Source organism: Phoxinus phoxinus, assembly GCF_949152265.1.
Source record: "Phoxinus phoxinus genome assembly, chromosome: 7".
Classification (NCBI taxonomy): domain Eukaryota; kingdom Metazoa; phylum Chordata; class Actinopteri; order Cypriniformes; family Leuciscidae; genus Phoxinus; species Phoxinus phoxinus.
Genome location: NC_136882.1, coordinates 2,274,848 through 2,289,884, shown reverse-complemented (window position 1 = coordinate 2,289,884; position 15,037 = coordinate 2,274,848).

Genomic DNA, 15,037 nt, shown 5'->3' with positions numbered 1-15,037 from the left:
ACACAGTAAACAACAAAAAGTTTCCTAGCAACAAAGAACCGCGCTCAAATTGACTGAGAAAAGTAAACACTCACACACTGAAGTTCTCTCTTGCTGTTCGACTGCTTCTTCTATTGAACGACTGCTTCTTCTATTGAACGATACTATTCCATATCGTTATTATGACATATAAAAAGCTTACCATTAAAAAGTGTTTTTAACGCCATCTGTTGGACATTTCCAGTCTGGTGATCTATGCCTATTAAATCTTATTTTTAATATCCTTTAACATATAGAGGACACTACTATAGGAGCTTGATGATGGCTTATGTGAGGACAATGGCAAAGCAAGCGAATCACATGATACTAGACAGACTGGGAAGAGGAGAATAAACAACAGAAGCTGATGAAGGCTGAGGACTATGAACCCAAACGCAGACGGCATGTGAAGAACAACAGGATGTTAGAGAAAACAAGGAAAAGAGATAGGATGGTTTCAGGAGGGTAATGGAGGAACTAGAACCGTTGAAATCTCTAAAAATGCAAAGAAATCTGACATTTGAAGTCAAGCCAAGGAACGGTTCTTCCCAAGAGATGTTCGATAAAGGACCATGGGAGAACTTTATTCGTGAGGTTTTTGATGTTCAAGAATCAGTGCTGGAGGATGACATTGATGTGGGAGAACTCTTACTCTACACAGAACTTAAAACGGGAGTGCTAAGACTTTACCCGAGTACAAACAGCATTGAGTGAGTGATACTGAGAAAGAAGCAGAAATCTGCCACTCCTGTCATTTCTGCTGATTCAACAGACTCCATGGGCCCTATTGTAAAGCTCTGAAACGCAAGTGTCAAAGCGCAAGTAACTCTGTGGGCGGATCCTGCCGCTGTTGCTATTTTACCGGCGGGATAAACGACTCTTGCGCCCGACACAAATCTAAAACGTGTTGGTCTGAAGTCGCTTCATTACTCATAGGTGTGGTTTGGGCGTAACGTGAAATAAACCAATCAGAGCGTCCTCTCACATTCCCTTTAAGAGCCGGCGCGCTTGTTCCAACGCGGATTGATATTATAACGGGCGGATTGCTATTATAACGGCGGATTGCTATTATAACGGCGGATTGCTATAACGGCGGGTTTGCCGGCGCACGCCAGGAGCGGTTCACAGCCGAGGAGGCCGACGTTCTCGTCAGGGCCGTAAAACACAGAGAAGTGACATTGGGGATGATGGGAGAAACCACACAAATTAGCTTCGGTTAAACAGGCGTATAATAATTTGGGTAAATGTGTAGCCTAATCTAGATTTTTTTTTTTTTTTATCTAGATTGTCAGCAAACATAAGGTTATGAAATTGATCCTCACCTAAAACTAAAAGAAGCTGCTTGGTATAGACACTTTGGTCCGTGTGCATATTTGATAATTTAATTTCCTATTTGGAATGGAATAACAAGCAGTGAAAATATGGCAGTTTTATTTGTTTTTCTGCTTAGTTCAACAAACGAAAAACTAGATTTTGGCTCTCTCATTTTTCGTTTGTGGTTTACAAATTGGTTTATGGTTTCAATATTTTATTCGCACATGTGGGCGGTGCTGAAACGCCCCTTTCATCTGATTGGTCAAACCACGGCGTCCTCAGTACAGCCTTAATTCTGTCTGGCAGAATAATAGTCCATATGGCACACTGATAAATCCCAGTTTAATAAGCTTTTGTCGCCATGCGAACCACCACTCGCTGACATTTGATGCAGAAATATGTTGCTAGGCACATAGATCGCAAGCCATAAAGAATGCTGACACGGGTTTGGGTGTATTATTTATTATTTTTATATTCAAGAGCATTAAGTTTTGGAAGTAGGAAGGTCCTACCTGTGTTTCCACGTCCCATTGATAAATGTAATGAAAACAAAGTCTTTCTGCTGGTTTTTACCCAATTTCTTGAGGGCTCTAAAATAAAACATAAGAGGACATTTTATAGAAGGCTTATAAACCCGGTGTGTGACAGCCTTCTTAAGAATGCATTTATTATTTGGAGCCTTGAAGTGGAGGATGGGTTGAAAAAAAGTGTGTATTTGGTTAACAGTGTATTTATAGTAACATTTGGGGGGTGTAGTGTTGTGTCTACACTAGTTACGCACAATATTAAAACCTGCCGCTTAATGTTGTCATTGGTCTTTTCATCCAGGCCATTATATGAGCTTCTTTTGATGCACAACGTTTTACAAAGCCTGTGAATTTTACAAATTCAACGACAAGACACAGAAGCGACCCCAAAACAAAAAACAACAATACAATCAGAACAGGAACGGGAGAAATCATCATCCACCCAACAACAAATCAACACAAAAAAGAAGGCACCTCCACCCAGAAAATACAAAATACTCAAGGTCTCCCAACCATTTAATTCCCCAAACTATCCGAAATCTCCTCACTCTACAATCTCGGAGTATCAGTAGAAGTCAGAGAGAGGAACCCCCCACCCCAATGTCATCAAGCCAAGCAGTTCCCCTAGAAAGGATGAACTACAGATGAACCTCCAGTCCGAGGATCCATCTAAAGCCTATAGCAAACACCAGAAATGAACGTCGACATCTCTGGAAGTACAACAGGTACTTCTTGCCTTCGGTCTCAATGACAGAGAACACGGTAACCCAACCTTCCTACAAAAATCCGTACAACGCTTACAGGGAGCGGCTCACCAAACATTCCCGAATACAGTGATCAAGATCCCTATCATAAACTGACAAGAGCCAACTACCAACAAGTATAACAAAAATATCAAATTCCTAAATTACATAATCCAAGAAACAAGGTTGAGCATACCACCCTTCAACTGGAATCAACTCAGAACAGTAAAAGATATGATCCATTGAACCTCTGACACGGCATAATTAACCTTTGACTCAATTTCTTCAACTAAAAGGCACACAGGGGGTAGCAGAACCCACAAAAAAAAAACTTTATCAACCTTTCAAAAATGTTCAAACTAACACCTTTACAAATCAAAAGAGAAGTGGCCCACTCCTTTTATGCAACCAGGACGTCCCATCATTTGTGACGAAAGTTATAGGGTAGCAGAATTTCTAGACTTCAATCTAAACCCCCTTTATACCAAATATCCTAGCTACCTAAAAGATACGCACGACTTCATTTAATAATAATTTGTTACATTTATATATCGCTTTATCTGAGACCTCAAAGCGCTTTACATAGAAGGGGGGGAATCTCCTCAACCACCACCAATGTGCAGCATCCACCTGGATGATGCGACGGCAGCCATATTGCGCCAGAACGCCCACCACACACCAGCTTACTGGTGGAGAGGAGACAGAGATGAAGCCAATCAGTATATGGGGTGATTAGGAGGCCATGATGGACAGAGGCAAAGGGGCAAATTTGGCCAGGATGCCGGGGTTACACCCCTACTCTTTTCCGAAGGACATCCTGGGTTTTTTAATGACGTCAGTGAGTCAGGACCTCGGTTTAACGTCTCATCCGGAGGACGGTGCTCTTTGGCAGTATAGTGTCCCCATCACTAAACTGGGGTGTTAGGACCCACACAGACCACAGGGTGAGCGCCCCCTGCTGGCCTCACTAACACCTCTTCCAGCAGCAAACTGGTTTTCTCAGGAGTCTCCCATCCAGGTACTGACCAGCTCAACCCTGCTTAGCTTTAGTGGGTGACAAGTCTTGGGCTACAGAGTGATATGGCTGCTGGCTTTAAAATACATTAAACCTGACAATACCATCAGGGGCTTTTCATTTTACACTAGATGTTGACAGACACAACCACAACGCATCCCTAAAGTGTCAGCAGAGATTGTGTCAACTAGACTCTCATCGAAGACTTCGTAGATACGACAGCCATCAGCACTGATCCTCAACAAACCCGTCTCCATCCCGGTGTGATGACTCTGATCTTAAACCAGATGGAACTGGATAATATTCTGATTGTTCCAAACCAATCTGACTTCTGACCTATAATGCTGCATGAATCATAATCATACACTGTTCGTTCATTGGCCAGAGGAGAACTGAGCGACTGAGCCTGGGTTCTCCCAAGGATTTTTTCTCCATTTTGTCACTGATGGAGTTTTGGTTCCTGCCACTGTCGCCTTTTACCACCTTTGTTGCCATTGGCTTAATATATAAACTAAATTAATAACTTTTTTAAAACAAAAATGAAACATCACTGAACTTAAGCTGGACTGTGAAGCTATTTTCTTCTGGAAACAATTTTTTTTGCATTATTTTCCTGTTATCTCTGTAAAGCTGCTTGGAAACAATCTGTATTGTAAAAAGCGCTATATAAAAAAATGTGACTTGACTTGACTTGACAGACTGTACACTAATATCGAGACAGACCTGGGCCTACGGTCAGTTCAAGCCATTTTCCAGGAATATCCAGATATGACACGACACGACTAATCAATACTACAACTCTTGGAATTGAACCTCACCAAAAATGACTGAATTTAAGGGGGAGTATTTCTTACAAATTAAAGGAACAGCCATGGGGAAGAAATTCGCCACAGCATACGCCACAATATATATGGCCCAATGGGAGGCTACAGTACCATCTTCCCTAAATGCTCTAAAACCCCTCTCAACTACATTAGATTCTTAGATGACATATGTGGAATTTGGCAATGTACAGGACTTTAAGAACCTCATATGCATCCTAAATTCAAACCACAACTCCATAAAAATCAAACCAACAAACAATAGACTTCCTAGACCACGGTGTACAAAGGAAAGGATTTCTCAACCACCCACTGCTTGGACTTTAAAGTCTTCTTTAAAGAAACAGACACCCATGTCCTCCTACACCAAAAAAAGCGTCCACCCACATACCTTCAGAAGTATTGTAAAATCCCAATTCATTCGATTTTCCAGAATTTGCTCCCATGAATCGGACTTTCAATCAGCCCGCCAAAATCTATTTCAAGCTCTTCGAAAGAGGTTATCCCAGACAAAAATTAAGACAGATCTGTAACAACACAAACACAAGGCCTAATCCACCCGGAGACAACCAAGCTCTGTCACCAGCCATCTTCACATATTCCTCCACCACTACCAAATTGGCATGTGAAAATAAAAGAAAATTACCAAACAATATTGGGATCCATCCATATCCAGCGGAATACAAATAAAAAACTGGGCTAGATAGATTTTATAGACAGTTCTAAATAAAGTTTATACTTATTTTCTTTAATTTAAGCCGCTGGGTAATTTTGTGTTGAGTTTTTGGATCCATCAATTTTCCTTGTAAAGTTTTTTTCTGGTGGTCCAGTTGGGGTTGTGATCTATTCCCTGGATGTATAATTTATGTAGACCATGTCTGCGAAAGTGGTTTATCAGTATTGTACCCTTGGTTTTATCTCTTTGGGTTCTGACGTTTTATCTATGGTGGTAAAGTCTTGTTTTTTAATAGTATTTTGGGTTTGTCCAATGTATTGTTTTTTGCATAGGGTACATGTAATGGCATATATACAGTTTTTTGTATTCAGCTTGGATGGGTTCCAGTATTGTTTGGTAATTTAATTAAAGGGCACCTATTATGACATTTAAAATGTTCCTAATGTTGTTTAGGGAGTCCCCAACAACAGTTTTACATGCATGCAATGACAAAAAACACTTTTGTTTTCGTATAATATGCATTTATTTTTACCTGATTTGCTCACCGACTCCCAAATGAATCGTTTAACGACTCGTTTTTCAAACCCCTCCTTTGCGCGACGCTAATCTGCGTTGATTGGTCAGATGACCCAGCAGTGTTTACAGAGATAATACTTATTTTTAAAACGGAGTACAATGATGCTTTTATCAATTAAATTGTATTATAATAATGATTATAGTCCACTGCTTTATAGTTTGTAGTAAAAAACGAAAAATAAGATAAATAATTTAATGTTATGTTAGCGAGCATAACGTTAGCCCAGAGTTCATATTGTAAAAGCACAATCAGTCTTTGTTTGCGTTAGCCCGATGCATAAACATAACGTTTTTACAAAAAAAAAAAATGCAGTTACGTTACTACGAGGTATTACTCTATTCTTTAAGACAACTCCGAAAACAACGACAAACACTTCACATATCTCAATACACTTGCCATTGAAGACCTAGAAGCTAAACGGTGCTTACACAACAAACAAAATAATGATTAAGCAATGCTACATAAAACATAAAAGCAAAAATTATTAATAACACTTACAGGTTGTGATACGGAGGAGGAAGCTGATGCAAATACACTTGGAACTGAACCTTCCTTCAATATCAGCGAATCCAAGTTTGATTGCATTTAAAAAAGCAATCGTCTTCAAAATGACGCGAACAAAGCTCAAGGCTCGGACTATACTTCTGTGGTATAGTGAATTGTAGCCACTTAGTCTTCAAATGCTCCTCCTTGGGCAGATGAAAAAAGTTGTCTTTTGAGTCGCACTTCAGAACACAGCGTCTCGTCGCCCTGATGTTTTCCCTGCTGGCCTTGGAGCGCAATAAGTGGGCGTATCATATTCAAATAACTTGACAAGTTGACGTCATCTAGTCAGAGAAAAAGCTTCGGTCTTCTAACGATTCATAAAAATGACTCAGAGTCGACTCTCACTTTTGAAAGACAATAACTTTATATACGGTGCACTTTCATATTTCAAACTTTGCAGGATGTTTTTGTTCACTTAGATCTATGTTACACACCACATGAAAGGTACATTTCAAAATTCCATAATAGGTACCCTTTAAATCTGTAGTAAATTTGGTAGTGGTAAAGGAATATGTGTAGATGGCTGGTAACAGAGCTTGGTTGTCTCTGGGTGATTTAGGCCTTGGGTTTGTGTTGTTTTGGTTGTGTTCTTTATAGATCTGTTTTAATTTTTGTCTGGGATAACCTCTTTTGCGAAGAGCTTGAAGTAGAGTTTGGCGGAGAAGGACAGAAGGAGTCCATTTGAGGAGAGAAACCTCCAAGTGTCTGCTTGCTGTTCTTCTTTGGCTGTTTGTATTGCTGGGCTTCTTCCTGCAGGAGCCAACTGATGGAGCACTAGTTGATAACCAGCAAATGGGCTTCTACAAAATGCAATCAACACCTGTCAGCGCAGCAGCAGAGAGGAAAATAAGCTGCGTTTACACTTGGCATTAAGATGCAATCAGCGATTAACGTCGGATCATCAGCAAATCAGTACATGGCACGTTTACATTTGTTCACATCAAGTGGCCTCTGTATCTGGATAACAGGAGCAACTCCATCTTGTCTACTCTCCACTTCCGTCCTCCCCTCAGTGTATACCTACCTGTACACTGCACGACAAACACAGAGTATGTTCTCGCTAAATTGCTCCCAAATGTAAGATTTTTGTATCATAATAGAATAAGTAACCTTAGTTCTAAAATACTTTCATTATATAATTTGTAAATTTTCCTGGTTGTTACTAGCCTGGGAAAACCCAGACCACTTCCGGCAAATTTAGATTTGCTCTGCAAGTGGGTCTGGCAAAGAGCCCATTGAAACCCATTTCCAATCCGTCGAAATCGCAGCACCAATCAGAAACGTTGGGGCGGGCTTTACACGATGACGACAGAGCAGCGACAGTGACGCAGATTTTGTACATTACAGAGATGGATGCCGCCGTGGAACATCACTCGTTCGAATCAGCTATCGCGTCTGTTTCAAGCGATTTAAAATTGTCATTTACAAAAACAGCAAAAGTCGTCAGAAGCCATTGCTACATTTTCCTGAAAAACAAACAGAGAATTGCTGAGAGTCTCAGATGTTTCTCCGTCGCTCTGATTGGTTTTAGATCTATCCAATTGCGCCCAGAGCCATTTGAGCGATGTCCGGTGGTGACGCCCCTGTGGAAATGAATTGTCTATGGAGCTTTGCCAGACCCTAACTCAGTTACAACTGAGAGTGGTCTGGGTTTTCCCAGGCTAGGTTGTTACCCCTTTATTCTCCAAACTTTACATATTGTTCCCTCATACCTACACTTACGTACTTTATAGGTACGTTATAATTACAGAAATGTAATTACCTAAAGCGTCATCACATACTCTTAATCAGTGGTGTAGTCAGGCCCGTCACGACAAGGCAAGCAAACCAAGCAATTGCTTGGGGCCCCGAGCTGGCCTGGGGCCCTAAGACAACGACTGGTTAAGAATAAAATGCAACGACAAACTGCGTGAGCACCCCTTTGATAGTCAATGCAGTAAAGTGCAATGACACTGTTATCGGGATACCCCTCAAGAGGGCCCCTCTCGCTGACAGCAGCCAGCCAACCACGCGATCTCTGCGGCCGGCAAAATACAAAACCTCCTCGGTAGTCATAATGAAGCGGAATTATGCTTCAGGAAGGTAGAAAAGAAAAAGAAAAACAAGATAGTGGTAAGTGATAAATTACACTGGATAAAATAGCTCTACTTGTCTTGTACAAATGGTGTAATTTTGCAGCAGGTAGGCTAGCAAAAATATGTTTATGTTAGCTACCTGTGTCACATCCACTGAAGGACGTCTGTCACAGACACTGATTAACGAGGACACAAAGAGAACGTTTAACAGACTTTATTTATACACGGATGCAACACCCGGATACTGGGAGGCTTCAGGAACAGCTCTAGTTGAAATCAGGGTAATCAGAGTCTTTGCATAAACGAAGGATTAGAACAGTCACTTGATACTTGCTGCGAGATCCAAGAAATCAGCGCAGGAACAGGACAGTCACTTGATACTTGCTGCGAGATCCGAGATAACAGGGAACCAGATTAGACAAGTAAAGCCACGGAGTCACAGACGTCGAAAGACGAGACCGGACACCGAGTACAGACTGAGTGAGGCTTATATCCAGTGCTGGTGTGTAGAGTCAGGTGATGAGGTGCAGGTGCTGTGAATTACTCATAATTAGTGAGAGTGCGTGCAGGTGAGGAACAGGGGAAACCCGGGGAACCGTAACAACCTGCCTGACGGCAAATGCTGCTGTTTGTTGTTAAATTGTTAGTTATTTAATCTTTAGTTAATTGTCATTTAACAGTTAGCAAACAGTCTTTTTACCCATCTATAAACAGTATTTAACCAGAAAGAGGCAGAGGAACATGATTTTTTCATAGCTTAGTGTCGTGTGATATACGGTAGTAACAGTTTACGCAAATATGACATTTATTTTTATAAGTTACCAATGGACCTTGAACAGTTACTTTATTCTGTGTGGCAATTTTTACACTGTTACATTTTGAAGTACAGTATCAGGACAACCCACGTGTTTTACTGGTACTGTTTATTAACTATTTAACAAGGTATTATAGTCATCTGTCGCAACTTTATAATAACCTTCCAGATAATGTTTATAGACAGTTTACAAACCAACTAGTAACCCTTAACAAAGTGTTAGGAATATCTGGTCCGTCTATCTATGTAATGTTTATAGATGTTTAAAAAAATGGTTCCTTAAAAGGTTTACAAACATTTTTTAATCATTACCCGATACTCAATATATTCAGAGGTGGAAAGTCCAGGTTCAGAAAGTAAAAGTCCTCCTCAGTATTTTGTTCCAATCACCTGGATTTGCTAATTAGCACAGTTTTTCAGCCAGGAGATAGAACTAATTAGTGAAATCAGCTGACTGAGTTCATGGGTGGAATAAACATATGGCAGGACTTTTACTTTCTGACCCCTGGACTTTCCACCTCTGAATATATTATATGATAGATATAATGTGTGTTACAGTAAACTGTTAATTTACAGCACTATTAATAATGATTAAACATTATATAATAATGGGATGGGGGATGGGGGATGGGGGGGGGGGGGGGGGGTCATTCATGTCCATTTTGCTTGGGGCCCCCAAATTCCTTCAAACGGCCCTGGGTGTAGTCTAGTTTTTTGTAGTGAGTATACTGTGACTCCCCGCATAACCCGCCTCATACCAACCCGTCTCATCACCCCATAAGCACCACCACACTCACTAATGCATACAGTATGCAACGACATGTAATTGAGAGCATTATGAGACTAGTGTTATCAACATGTCAATTTATTATAAGCAACACAAGACTTTAACAGCCAATGACATTTACAGCTGAGGAGACTGGACTGATTTTCTACTGTTTAGAGTTAATCACCATTTAACTCGACCAGTTAAGAGCTACATTTAGCCTTAGATGCTATATGAATATGGTCCCTGAAGCACAGGTTTAACAGCTGACAATAATAATAATAATAATAAAAACATTATAGGCACAAATACAAATTTACTTTTAGAAATGGTGTTTTTAAAAGAAAATGGTGTTATTGTTTTGGCAAGTTTACTGTTTAAATTAAAACATGTATGGAAATTTGTGTGATATTCCTTTTTAAAATAAGTTTTAATAGATTTAATTATTATTATTATTTTACAGTACATTTTACTGTGCAATTTCTTTCATAATTTCTTTGAGTTAGACCGAACTTTTATTTTGGTGGGTTGTAGAGATTGACACCATTTTAATTAATTATTATTATTATTAGGCCTACTTGAAGTACACTCTACTGTGCAATAGTAATATATTTATGTTATAATTTCTGAATGAATGACGATAGTTTTATCAAATGAAATGGTGAAATTCTCATGAAGTGACTCTCGTAGCAGCTCTGTGATGAAGTGCACGTGTAGCTACATCATGTCCTCATAGCTACAGTGAAGCGCTGAAAACACCACGAGCGTGCTTCAGTGTGTGTGTGTGTGTAGTAGAGCACATATTGAGCGCTCATTCCCAGAGACGCGTTGAACAACTGCAGTCTCTTTGAGTTTTTAATATTCACAGATACTAGTCCAGATTTGATTAATTGTACAGCCCTACTTTTGATTTATTCATTAAAAAAATGACCAAATTCCGTGACGTTCTGCTTTCTACAGTTGTGAGTGGATTCCGCGATTTGATCTGTGTCCACTGCAAACACAGACGCGGTGAATTTATGAATGAAAGTGTGAAAGTTCTGTCACAAAACTAAGTTGTTACGTATCCTCACGCTTTTTTAAGTGGGTATATGGAAATACTTGGCATTTCCTAGTGGGTATACGGTGTATACCTGCGTATCACGTAGACTACACCACTGCTCTTAATAAAATATTAATAATATTAATCAAACTTTCTTTTAAAACATTCTTAATAAAATATGTTAATTCAAAAAAGTGGCCTCATCCTTATCTCTTTCACCTTGAATTCAAGTCTGTACAGCCACTTCTGCAAACACATATCACTCTGTTGAAAATTCATTGTATTATAAATACAATACATATGTAACAGTTCCATAATTACCCATATACAGCTTTTCCAGGAAATAAACTAAATAATAAACCATTATACATAATATATTAGCTTAATACGTCAAACAATGAGGCAGGGTAAAGGGTTACCAACATCTTGAAACTTTTAGTTTTATAAATGATTGAAGGATGAATAAATAAATAATTTTTTGGTCGTCATATTAAAAATAACATTATATGATAATATTTGAGTTTTGAAGTGCTGGAAAAAGATGTGTGACGTATTGAAAGCATTGGACTATTCCTGCCAAACTTCCATGGTTCCCTTTCGAACAGTCAGTCGTATTGTGTAGTTATACGCTATGGGCAAAACTCCTTTTTCTCCGAATACTGAAGCCTTTTTATATAATAACGCAGTGCTACTGCACAGCCATAACAGTGCAGAGACTACTCGCACGCTATTGGCTGGGCAGTGGTAAGTGCACAAACCCTATGGCAGAGCGGCGTCACTGGGGCAAACCAATCGGTGCAAAGCCCGCCGGGCATTCATCTATAAAAGACGCTCGATTTTGCCATAGATTCAGATTTATCTCCTTCAGCGACATCTACGGACCTTGCAGAACTGCTCGCTGAGAAAAGCAGAGCCAGCAGCGGAACAGCGAGCAAGATCCAGCGGACTGCGATCCAGCGCGCTCAATCAGCCGGCGGATCATCACAGCGAGCTGTCGCGCTGTTTCCCTGCGCTCTCCGGCGAGTGGTATTTTTTTAAAAGAGCAGCAGCGTTGTTTCAAATGTCGCACCTGGGCTGTGGCTAATACAGAGCCCCTCTACATCACGAGGACAGACACAGCGAGTGTGTCACCTAACTGGGAAAGGCCCACGCGGACGCCGCTCTGACTAAGACGAGCTGCTCTCTCAAAGCGGTCGATGAGCTCGGTCTCGACTGGGCCTCGCCTGAGGAGCCCATACGCAGCCACCTGGACGAATTGTTCCTGCCGGGGTGCCAACAGACTGTTCTTCCCTGAGGTTCACGAGGAACTAACAAAGTCACGGCGCGCCCCCTACTCAGCCCGTCTCTACCTCAGCCGCGCTCTCAAGCCTCGACGGCGCTGAGGAAAAGGGCTACGAGAACCTACCGTGGCTGCGCACCTTTGCCCACCCACGGCTATTGGATGGTAATCCAAGGTGGCTCATCCATCCAAGCCCTGCAGGACGACTTCATCCCTCGCTGGGAGGGCTTACACGTCCTCTGGCCAGGCAGGCTCCGCCCTCCATTCAATGGCGGTCCTCCAGGTGTTCTAAGCTAAGCTCCTCTGATCCATGGACGAGTCTGGACCAGACCCGGAAGCTTTTCGCAACCTCCATAGCGCCACAGATCTAGCTCTATGGGCCACTGAAGTCACCACATAGGCTATTGGTAGGGCCATGGCTAGTTTAGTGGTGCTGGAGCGCCACTTATGGCTTAACTTGATGGAGATCAAGGACACGGATAGAACCGCCTTCCTCGACTCACGTATTTACTCCACTGGTCTCTTCGGCCCTGCTGTGGATGGTTTTGCTGAGCGCTTCACGACCGCACAGAAAGCATCTCAAGCTATGCGACACTTCCTGCCTAAGCCCTCCAGCTCTGCAACTTTGAGTCGCCACAAACCCACGCCGACTTAGCAGCAAGCCAAGCCAGCACCTGCAGCGACTCAGCCTCATCCAATGCCTGAGCAGCGGTCAGTGCCCCCATCAGGCAAACCGCTCCCCGCCTAAGCGCCAGGGACCCCGGTCTAGGATTACGCTGGACCCTGAACCCAAGAAGCAATCCTGATCACCAAGACAGGAAGAGGTGAAGGGTTAAGTCTCGCTGCGGCCAGACCGCCCTCCAAAAAGCCCAGAGTGTTCCTCCAAACGCCCTGTTCAGCTCGCAATCCACCCCGCTTTGCGGGCATAGTCAAGACTTCGGGGAAGAGCAATGTGTCTCATGTCCTCCACACCGAAGTGATGAGCTTACTGGAAAAAGGGGCGATAGAGGCAGTGCCTCCAGCCCACAGCGAGTCAGGCTTTTACAGTCGCTACTTCTTCATTCCTAAAAAGTGTGGTGGCCTCAGGCCCATCCTAGATCTCAGACATCTGAACAACGCCCTTATGAAATGGCCTTTCAAGATGTTAACCCTGAAACAAATCCTTGCGCTAGTTCGCCCGGGGGATTGGTTTTTCTCAGTGGATCTGAAAGATGCTTATTTTCATATCCAAATAGACCCCCGTCACAGACCGAAGGGGTGGCCTACCAGTATACAGTCCTGCCGTTCGGGCTGTCCCTGGCCCCTCGCACTTTAACAAAGTGCATGGATGCAGCACTTTCCCCCTTGAGACAGAACGGAATGCGCATCTTGAACTACGTACCTCGACGACTGGCTCGTTCTGGCCCAGTCGGAGACAGAACTGAACTCTCACAGATCTGTGCTCCTCAGCCATTTGGAATGCCTAGGACTCTCTGAGGATCTCCTTCCTGGGTGCAGTTATAGACTCGGCTCAAATGAGGGCATGGCTGTCATATGAGCGCATTCTGGCTATTCAGCGACTTGCAAGCTTGTTCAGAGTGGGGACCAAACGCCCCCTCAGAACCTTTCAGAGGATGCTAGGCTGGGTATGCTTCAAATGCCTGCAGTACTGGCTGAAACTGCAGGTTCCTTCCCAGGCATGGCGCTTAGGCCATGTTCATATCAGGGTGGACCACAGCTGCACTAGAGCCCCTTGGATAAGCCTCTTCGAGTCAGGGGTAAGCTTGGGGATAGTCTCAAGACGGATGGTGGTCACCACAGATTCCTCCAACACAGGTTGGGGTTGTCTGTGTGAGGGCAAACCAACAGAGGAACAGTTGCCTATCAACTGCCTAGAAATGCTGGCGGTTTTGCTGGCCCTCAAAACCTTCCTACCACACCTGGCAGGTCACCACGTCCTGGTCCGAAGGGACAACACGACAGTGGTGTCCTATATAAACCGCCAGGGCAGGCTCAGGCCGAGACGTCTGTACGAACTGGCCAGAAGTCTCCTGAAGTCTCTCATATTTCCCATGTATTTGCAGTCAAACTCCAGCTCTAATTGCATCGCAGGGAAAATGCAAACAGCACTCTTGTGTTACTAAAGACACATGAGCCTGAAGGACAACAACATGAGCCTGAGCTCATGAATAAATTCAGAGAGTTGCTCAGAACCGGCTGACGTAGAATCATGCCGGCAGCCAATCACACACTCCGAAAGCATGCTTCAGATTCCGTGATGTAGCTTTGACTTCGAAAGAATGAAATTGCTCTGTGCTTTTAGTGTTTTCTGTGATGTGCAGCTCTGTTCACACCTGGTCATGCAATAACTGCGTCCTTCTTTGAGCCGAGTTTTCTATTTACTTCAACTGCTCAGTGCTCTGGTAATATCAATGGTATGACCCATTTCAGGAGCGACCAAAATTACAATTTAAAATCAGAATATCAACATAGCTCACTTACATTCACTAAAATATTAAAACGTTAGCAATACTGATTCGAAAAGCAAGTGCTAGTGATTGAATGCCAAAGTGTGGTTTGACCTGTCTGTTATTGGCTGAAGTGCTTCAGGTACTTCAGGTGCTTCATTACTATTTAATGCCATACAAGTCATTAGGATGCAGTCTTCCTGATTCTCAGACTGTCTGAGACTGACATCTAGTGGACGTTTTATGATCTGTGACTTTACAGCAGGGTTCCTCTTTCTATTCCTGGAGAGACACAACAGAGTTTTATTCCAGCTGTTACTGAACACACCTGAATCAACTAAGAAACGTTTTTGAATTTAAAACAACATCCAGGTGTG